Consider the following 8936-nt stretch of genomic DNA (forward strand, 5'->3'; position numbering starts at 1 on the left):
TTCCCACTAACGTGGTGCAATGTTCCGGGAATCATGAATGAGAGTCAAAGAAATTGGTGATCATAGGATATATTGGTTGTCAGTGTTGGTGCTGTTAATTTTAATGAAAACAAAAGGACCTCTTAACTACTGCACACATTGTGATTTATCCAAAAATCTCTATATTGGATATAGGGAAAGGAAAATCAGATGGGAGATAGAAAGAGTCACAAAAATTGCGGATGCATTTGATTCTATGTAGATAATAGAAGCTTTGGATATGTGGATTTCACAAAGCACACAACATAAGACACATATAGATAAGATGTAGTTATCCCGTTAATGACGTATGTTAATTAAAGAGAGAAGAGAAGGAAAAATCATTAAATCCTAAATGCCAAACAAGTTTGAGAGGTATATAATAAATTCAGACATTTACTATTCAAATCATTTGGTTGCTACAGCTTGACCTCAAGTAGGAAAAGTACTGAGTACTTGATTGTATGCTGTAAGGACCCCTTAGCAACACTGTAATACACCCTAAATGTGTGATAAAGGAGACACGTTAGCCTGAATCTCCTGAAGGTGTTACTATCTGTGGCATACAGCCACAAGATAGTGGGGCTTACGGTTTCACCGATGAATAAGAGAGCCAAAAAGACCGAGCAGATGTGTAGGCTAATGCCAGGATGGAGCTGTGTAGACGAGACCCCTTGCGGAAAACGCGTTTCACCCTTGGGCTTGTTCACTTCCGGGTTCCGTGTGGTCCGGTGAGGGGAACAGGCTTTTATAGCAGCAGAAAGTAAAATTAACCTATCCGGGAGTGTTGGCTAGCAATTAGTGTTGCCGCTCGGGTCCGCGGTTGCTAGGAGACGGAGTTACGGAGGTTAAAACAAAAAGACGGAAATCGATTGGTGGATGAAAAATCGCGAGATTGCGGACGCCATCTTAAGTGGGGGAATTTTGAGAATTGAACTCAGGGCAAGCTAGGGGCTTCACTGGCTTAATGTGATACTGGGAAGCAGGAAAAGGATAACTTCCGAGATATGGAGGTTAAGACAGGGGCAGAATATGTCTAAATGGAATATAAATAGGTAGATAGGTGATGACGTGCAATGAAAATTGCTGAGCCGGCATAAATGAGAAGAAGTGTGTTCTTAGAGGCCGGTGACGCCATATTGATTTTGGGAAAAACTAGAGGCGGGTGCGGTATGACAGATAAAGGAAAAAGAAGGAGAAGAAGGGGTGTGAAAGGAAGGGGAGACTGGTTTTGATATATAGGGGAGTGGGTGTGTAGAAGTAACCGGGAGTGATAATTGCAAGGGGTGGTGAGGATGAATTGGATGGATAAAAATTTAAGTAAAGTTGGTGGGGAAGTGAAAAATGTGCATGTTGAGACCGGGGGGGATTAGGGGATAAAGGGGCATTGATGGAGACCTGTTAAGCAGGTGGAAACGATGGGAGAAGAAAGGTAAGGTTGAACAATGACATGGGAAGGGGAGTGGCGGTTAGTGTTGATGATTGGTGTAATGTGTGGCAAGAAGGTGGGATTTGGGAAGGCTCAGTGGGTATATTAAAAGGTTGTAAAGGAAGAGGCTAGGGGGAAATGGCTAGGGAGTGGTTGTGAGGGAAAATGGGTGAAAAGGGGAGAGTGAAGGGGGGAATGGGAAGGGTGAAGGATTAGAGGGAAGGAGGGAAGGAAAGGAAAAGGGAAAAGAAAGAAGAGGAAGAAAAAAGACAAAAAAACTTAGAAAAAGAGAGTATATTAAAATAATAAGAGGAACTGGATACAGATATCGTAAATGAGGATTGCTGTGATGGGGTAATAAGCCAAGGTAAAAGTGGTTGGCGATTATTAAAAATTTGTTATGAAACAAGAGAGTGTGAAATATGTCTGTGTATCTATGTATAGATACACTTATACACATACACACGCACACACACACATATATATATCTATGTACATGTGTGTAGAGAATTAAAACTCAAAATATTGTTACATCTGAGGGAGGGTGACAAAATAGAAGAATGGATAATCATAGAAAAACTCCATAATTAATGGTTTCATTAAGACCAAAGGGTTTCAGGCTGTTCAGACGAAAGATCCATTCACTCTCCTTTTTGTACAGTTCTTTGGTTATGTCCCCTCCTCGTATACCAAGATGTATCCGATCTAAACAGAAGGTCTTAAAACCTTTGATGGATCCTTTGTGAAAAAAATGAAAATGTCTGGCTACTGATGTAAGCTGTTTCATCCGTGCCAGATCTCTGGAGGCATTGCGAATGTTTCCCAGATGTTCTAATATTCTCTCCTTCAATTTGCGTGTGGTCATGCCTACATACTTTAAATTGCACTCACAGGTTGTGCAATAGATCACAGCCTGAGTATTACAGTTAAAGAAATGTTGTAACTTAACCAAATGGCCATATCTGTCAATGACCGTATTGGTTTGTAGGATCTGTGGGCATGATTTATATTGTCCGCAAGGGAAGGAACCTGTGATAGAAGGTTTTTTGGTATTCGAAGTAATCAAATGGCTGTGCACTAAGTGGTCTTTCATATTTTTTGATCTACGCCAGCTCATTTGTAGTGGGGAATCAAAGAGAGGTGCCAGATCTGGGTCCAGCTGTAGGATGGGAAGATGTCTGGTTATAGCTCCCTTCAGCTTTCTCCATTCGGGACAAAAAGTGCCAATGAAGCGAATGGTGTCCTCCTGCTCAGTACTCTTGATTTTCTTTCCAAAGATCAGGTTTTCTCTTTTGGTTGCTACAGTGGCAGTATATGCCCGTTTGAGTGAGCGTTTGCTGTAGCCTCTGTCCAAGAGGCGATTGGTAAGTTCCAAACTCTTGGTTTTGAAGATTAGGTCTTCTGAGCAATTGCGTCTCAGGCGTAGGTATTCCCCTTTGGGGATGTTTTCCACGGTGGGGGGAAAATGGGAACTTGTTTGATGAAGGAGACTGTTGGTTGCAGTCTCCTTGCGATATAATTCAGTTTCCAGGAAGCCTGCATTGGATTTATAGATACTGAGATCTAGGAATGGTACCCTTTCTGAACTAATGAAATGCGTCAGAGTGATGTTAAGATCATTCTTATTGAGGATCTGAATGAACTCCATGAGCAGGCCCTTATTTCCATTCCAAATTAAGAAAACATCATCAATGTATCTCAGCCATAGTATTACATGTGTGGTGTATTTTTCATTACAAGTGTTAAAAACGTGGAAGTGCTCCCACCACCCTAAGAAGAGATTTGCATATGTTGGTGCACATGCTGCACCCATTGCAGTTCCCCTAATTTGTAAGAAAAATTGATCTTGGAATACAAAATAATTTTTGGAAAGGACAAAAGTGAGTAACTGTAAAAGAAAATCGGAAAAGTCATTGGTACCAATTTGGTCCAAAAAGAATTTCACTGCTGTCAGGCCCTGGTGATGGTTAATACTGGAATAAAGTGCCTCAACATCTAGAGTCACCAGAAGGAAGTCATTCTCAAAATGGATGTCGTGGATTTTTCGCAGTAAGTCAGCAGTGTCCTGTAAGTAAGATGGTAGATCAAGGACAAAATCACGTAAGTGTAAGTCCAAAAATCGGCTGGGCTGCTCCAACATACCTCCATTACCCGACATTATCGGTCTGCCTGGTGGCTGATGAGTGTCTTTATGAATCTTGGGCAGAAGATAAAAGGTGGGGGTTTTGGGATTTTGGACAGTCAGATATGCTGCTTCTTGTTTTGTGATAGTTCCTTGTGTAGCAGCCTCTTGTATCAACGAGGTATAAGCTTTCTGGAACCTTTTTGTTGGATCATTGAGAAGTTTTTTTTATAACATTGAGGATTGAGTAATTGTCTATGTGCTTCCGTGATATACATTTGTAACGGCCAAAGGACAATGTTGCCACCTTTGTCCGATGGTTTTATAATCACATCTCGCCATGTTTCCATCTCACGTTTTGCTTGTCTTTCTTTGAAATTGAGATTTCTAGATGGGTATTGATGGCCCGTTTTGATTTGGACGTAAATGTCATCAAATTCTTTTGACACCCTGTTGAGAAAGACCCTAATTTCTGGGCTGGTGTTGTCAGGTGGAAAGAATGAGGACTTGGGTTTGCATTTGGGTCGACAGGGAGTGTCATCTTCCATGTTTGACTGCTGATCACTACCCTAGTTACCTACAGCCAAAGAGCTTTTCCTTATATACAACTGTGTCTTGACCATCCTGTGGTTCCATTAATACAGAAATCCTGTACTGGTCAGGGGAAATGGGGGTATGACCTATTTATGTCTACAACCTTTCCAAATACTCTTTATAGTAAAGAGACCAGAACAATTTTAATTTTAAAGATACATTTAAATCTGTATCTTTAGTGATAGATCTCCGGGAAGAGTATTCGCGTTATAATAATGTTAATAAAAGTTATGTTTTAAACATTTTTCAAAATTGTCAGATATTACTTACTTTCTTTAAAAAGAGTGCGCCCACACAAGAGCCTTCCTTTCTCTTCCAATTTTTAAAGTCTGTCTTGGCCCAGAGCAGAGGAACACAATCTAGTGACTGAGATGAAATGGGAAATGACCTTTGGTTGAATATAGGGTATGGTACACAGAACCACATTGTCTTGATAGAGAAACTGGGATCTATAAAATAGAACCACTCCGTTTGATACCCACCAGGTCAGAAAATTCTTCTCCATCCAATCCAGAAGTTTGAAAGGTGATTTCCGTCATCCTGAAAGGTCCAAGTTTGGATTATAAGGGACATCTGAGGGAACATCAGGTAGTTGGAGTTTGATACTGGACACACTTATAAAATGTCTGAAGTATTTTGAAAAGAGCAGAAATGTGTACCTTCATGTCGTTCAGCTTCAACATACTATGCAGGTTTTCCTGTAAAAATGATAAGACGAGCTTCCTTGATTGGAGGCACATGGACCTGTTGTGCGTTCTCTACCCCACTGTCTCTACTGACCAAGCTATTTCTCTATGCATTGTCTCCCTTCTGCTCTAGACTCTGTTGCTCCAGCAAATACAGTACTACTCACCTTTGCAGATCCACACCTCAACCTTGGCATTCCAAATGTACCATGTACCTGCAACATTAACCGCCAAGAGACAGTGGAGAAAAATTGCACTCTTATGCAGACTTTCTACATTTCAAATATATTCTTTCTCTGTCAGGGTCCACAGTGATCCACAGGATCTACCTTGAAATATGATGAAGCGAGAGAGGATTGGGCACCATGCCATTAAGCTTTTCAGACTCCTAGGATGCATCAGTCCAGCCCCATATATCCCCGGCTCAGGCAATTCGGTTTTTTGTTTGGTGCGGCAGGAGCTGGCCACGTTGAACAGTTGGGCTGTCAGTGCTTTTTGCAGCCACAAGCTTTATGTTATAGTATTTTTCTTTTTATGAGTGATCTTTATATGCGTCTTAAATGTATAATGGTAAAGATGCTCCAACAACTCTCTGCCGGGTCACGACAACTGTTACCCTCCGATTATACTGCTGTTTCAGCGGGAGTCAGGCTGGATGTACTAGCAAGTCCGTACTGATGATTCCAGGCTGCAGCCGGAGAACAGGGAGTAGGTAAGGCGTTTCTTTACAGATAGTGGTTTAAGACTCTTGTAACGCAGCCTTACTGTTCTGTGGGGAGACTACCGGACAGTGGCTGACGCGGCTGCCACCTCTGGGGCACAAGGGCTAGACCACAGTGATCATAGGTGCTGGAGATCAGTTGAGGCCGCGATCCCTGAGGTTGATGTCCGCAGTGGGGAGTAAGACACTCCCCTCGTCGTCCCTCCCCCCCAGTTCATGTCCAATTTCCACCGAGTCTCCCGCCATGAACTGCTATTTCCGCTTCCATCACAGTCGCATGTGCGGCTGGGTATACTGGTGCATCTGAGTTTATCAGCCGTTTGTTTGCGGCCTGGTCACACATGGAAGCGGGGTTTAAGTTTCCCTGTATCCCACTCTCCTGAGGCAGGTGAAATAGCACTTTGTTCCTACCTACCCTGGACGGTACTAGTAGCGAGTTGGTGCCTGATGCAAATGAGCGTTGTGAACATTTTCTTCTGTATCATTCGCTGTGCGTCTGAATACATTCAATGTCCAGTAATGCAGTATTGTTCTTTCTTCCTACTTATATGTATTATGTAGTTGAACTGTCTCATCTTGCATTGTATACTAACGCATTCTTGTTTTTGTGACTGATTGCTGACTCTAACTCTGTTAGCTGTCCCTTGTGGTGTTCTGTTCAGATCCCCAATGCTGGTGCGAGGCAGGGTGGGATCGAATTGTATTTCACTTTAGAGTATTAAAGTGAATATGGTCACATTTATGCAAACTGTATATTTACACTGATTGGTGTGGTTAATATTGTTGCTATGTTCACGAAAGGCAAAGTGACGAGGTACCTACATTAATATCATGTTTGTCCTGCAAATCTGGGTTAACAGCCAGGATCTGGTACAAGATGACTTGTGTGCAAATTGCTATAGTTTCCATAAAAACCTATTGAATAGACAGGCCCCTAGTCAGGTACCTGTTCAGTCACAGGATCCTCCCTGGACAGCTTTTGCCGTCTAATTTAGCAAACCGTATGACACCTGCTACAGTACCAGGGATGGGGTTCCCACTTAACCCTTACATGCAGCATCCCACATGGGTTATGCCCAGAGGTTCCCAAACGCGGTCCTCAAGGCACCCCAACGGTCCAGGTTTTAAATGTATCCATGCTTGGCCACAGGTGACTTAATTAGCACCTCAGTCACTTTGATTTAACAATCTGTGCTGAGACATGGATATAACTAAATCCTGGACTGTTGGGGTGCCTTGAGGACCGGGTTTGGAAACCTCTGATGCCACATCCAGTGTTTGATCTAACTCAGTCCTCGGCTACTTTTCAGCAAATTAACTGATAGGCCCAAGGAGGGGAAGTCAGGTAGACAGGGGGCTTCGTCCTCAATGTCTACTCAATTTTCAGAATAAGAGGATACTTCAGGTGATAAAGCTGAATCTTCCCATTCTGAATCTGCTTCTGGAGAGCAGGAGCACTCCTCATCAGTGTATATACCTGATTTAATTCAGACTGTTAAATCCATTCGTTCAATTGAAGCAGCTGAGCCTGTGTTGAAAACTAAAGCACCTGTATTTAAACATCCAAAGACAGTTAAAGCAAAGTTTCCTAATTCAGACCAGCTGAAGGAAATCATGCAGGAGGCTTGGATTACACCCAGTAAGATATTGCATATCTAAAGCAAGAAGCTGCTGTTATGGAAGAAGCTACCATGGATATGGGTACAGTAGCTTCCTCAGTAGCAGCTCACAGAGCTATTTAGCTACGTGCATGGAAGGCTGACTTAGAATCCAAGAAGGTTCTGGAATCTTTGCCTTTTGTTGGAAATATTCTGTTTGGTACATAATTAGATAATATTCTTGTGTCTGAAGCAGACTCCAAAAAGGTGAAGTTTCCCATTACGTCAGGGATGGGGAACCTTTGGCTCTCCAGCTGTTGAACTACACATACCAGCATGCCTTGCTACCGCTTTGCTATTTGGCCATGCTAACGCTGTTGCATAGCATGCTGGGATGTGTAATTTAACAACAGCTGGAGGGCCGCAGGTTCCCCACCCCTGCATTACATAAAAGACTAAACCCAAGTTTCCGGCTTTCGGGTCCATGCTTACAGCAAAAAGTCTCAGCCAGACAGATCGGGTAAGACTAGCAACAGGAATGGACAAGGAAAACACATGATCAACCAGACGCCCAGCTTCTAAACCAGAACACAAACAGTCAGTTTGATGGTGCGGGCTTCCACCTGGGGGACCCCATTGTGGGTGGCTGACTTCTTTTTGCACAGGTTTTGAAAAATTCCACCACAAATACTTGCGTGCAAGATGTGGTGTCTCATGGTTACGCTTTTTACTTCAGGAAGATACTTTCTCAAAGATTTTTTTGTACCACCCCGTCTCCAAGGGAATCGAAGGCCCTGGCTCTACAAGAGGCAGTGCAAAAATTTACTGCGTTGAGAAGTTATAGTGCCTGTTCCTACTGCCCCGAGGGGACAAGGTTTCTATTCCAACCTAGTATAATTAACAAATTAACCAAGCGCCAGCTGATAATATTTAGATATCTGCAGCCTCTAAAGTAGGTGAGCTCCTCCCACAGTGAATGAAACGAGAAATAAAAGTTTTTTTTCCCCACGAATGGAAAAAAATGTGTAGAGGCGCTGATATAGAAATATTAATAGATACACAGTATAACAATGTATATAATTTTTAATTTATTAAGCAATAAAAAATGATTATTTCTATTGATACCGGCCGGTAAATACAATCAAATGAGTTTCACTGTTTATACAATCCTAAGAAATAAAGGATTTGAAAACATACATTTAAAAAAAGATATATATATAAATAATAAAAACTGTAAAACAGAATGTCCTGTAGAATAATCTCATATCCAGATATTGGTAATTTATTCCACCACTGTATATGCCCAATTTATATATTTCTAATCACTCTTCCCGTCCGCTGGTAGCAGTTCCTTTAAAGGTGGACATATCTGGAAATCAGGTGATTAGATTTTAATTCTTAGATGCTTATAAGGTGCCCAAAGATTGTGTTGGCTTGCCTGGCAAGATTTGATGTATAGGGTGTCTCTTAAACAATGCAAAATAGAGGGGGCCAAGCTTTTCTTTATACGGAAAGTTGTTAGGCTGATGGTAGGAGAGTTTGACTGCGGTATTTCCACTGGAGCGAGGTATATGGTAAAGTGCTCACCTCGTTACTTGTGTGCTGGGCTATGCACCGCTCCCGGACTCAGCTGCCGGCGCTACTACAAGCGTTTGTCTCTCCTCCAGCCGGTCCGTAGCTCCCTCCCTCTGTGCTGTTATGTCGAGCTCCTCACTGCACGTGAGCCGCAGGGCAATCGCTGTTCCCAGTGTCGCTCTCTCCTCAAATG

Source organism: Pseudophryne corroboree, chromosome 6 (genome assembly GCF_028390025.1).
Source record: "Pseudophryne corroboree isolate aPseCor3 chromosome 6, aPseCor3.hap2, whole genome shotgun sequence".
In the NCBI taxonomy this organism is placed as follows: domain Eukaryota; kingdom Metazoa; phylum Chordata; class Amphibia; order Anura; family Myobatrachidae; genus Pseudophryne; species Pseudophryne corroboree.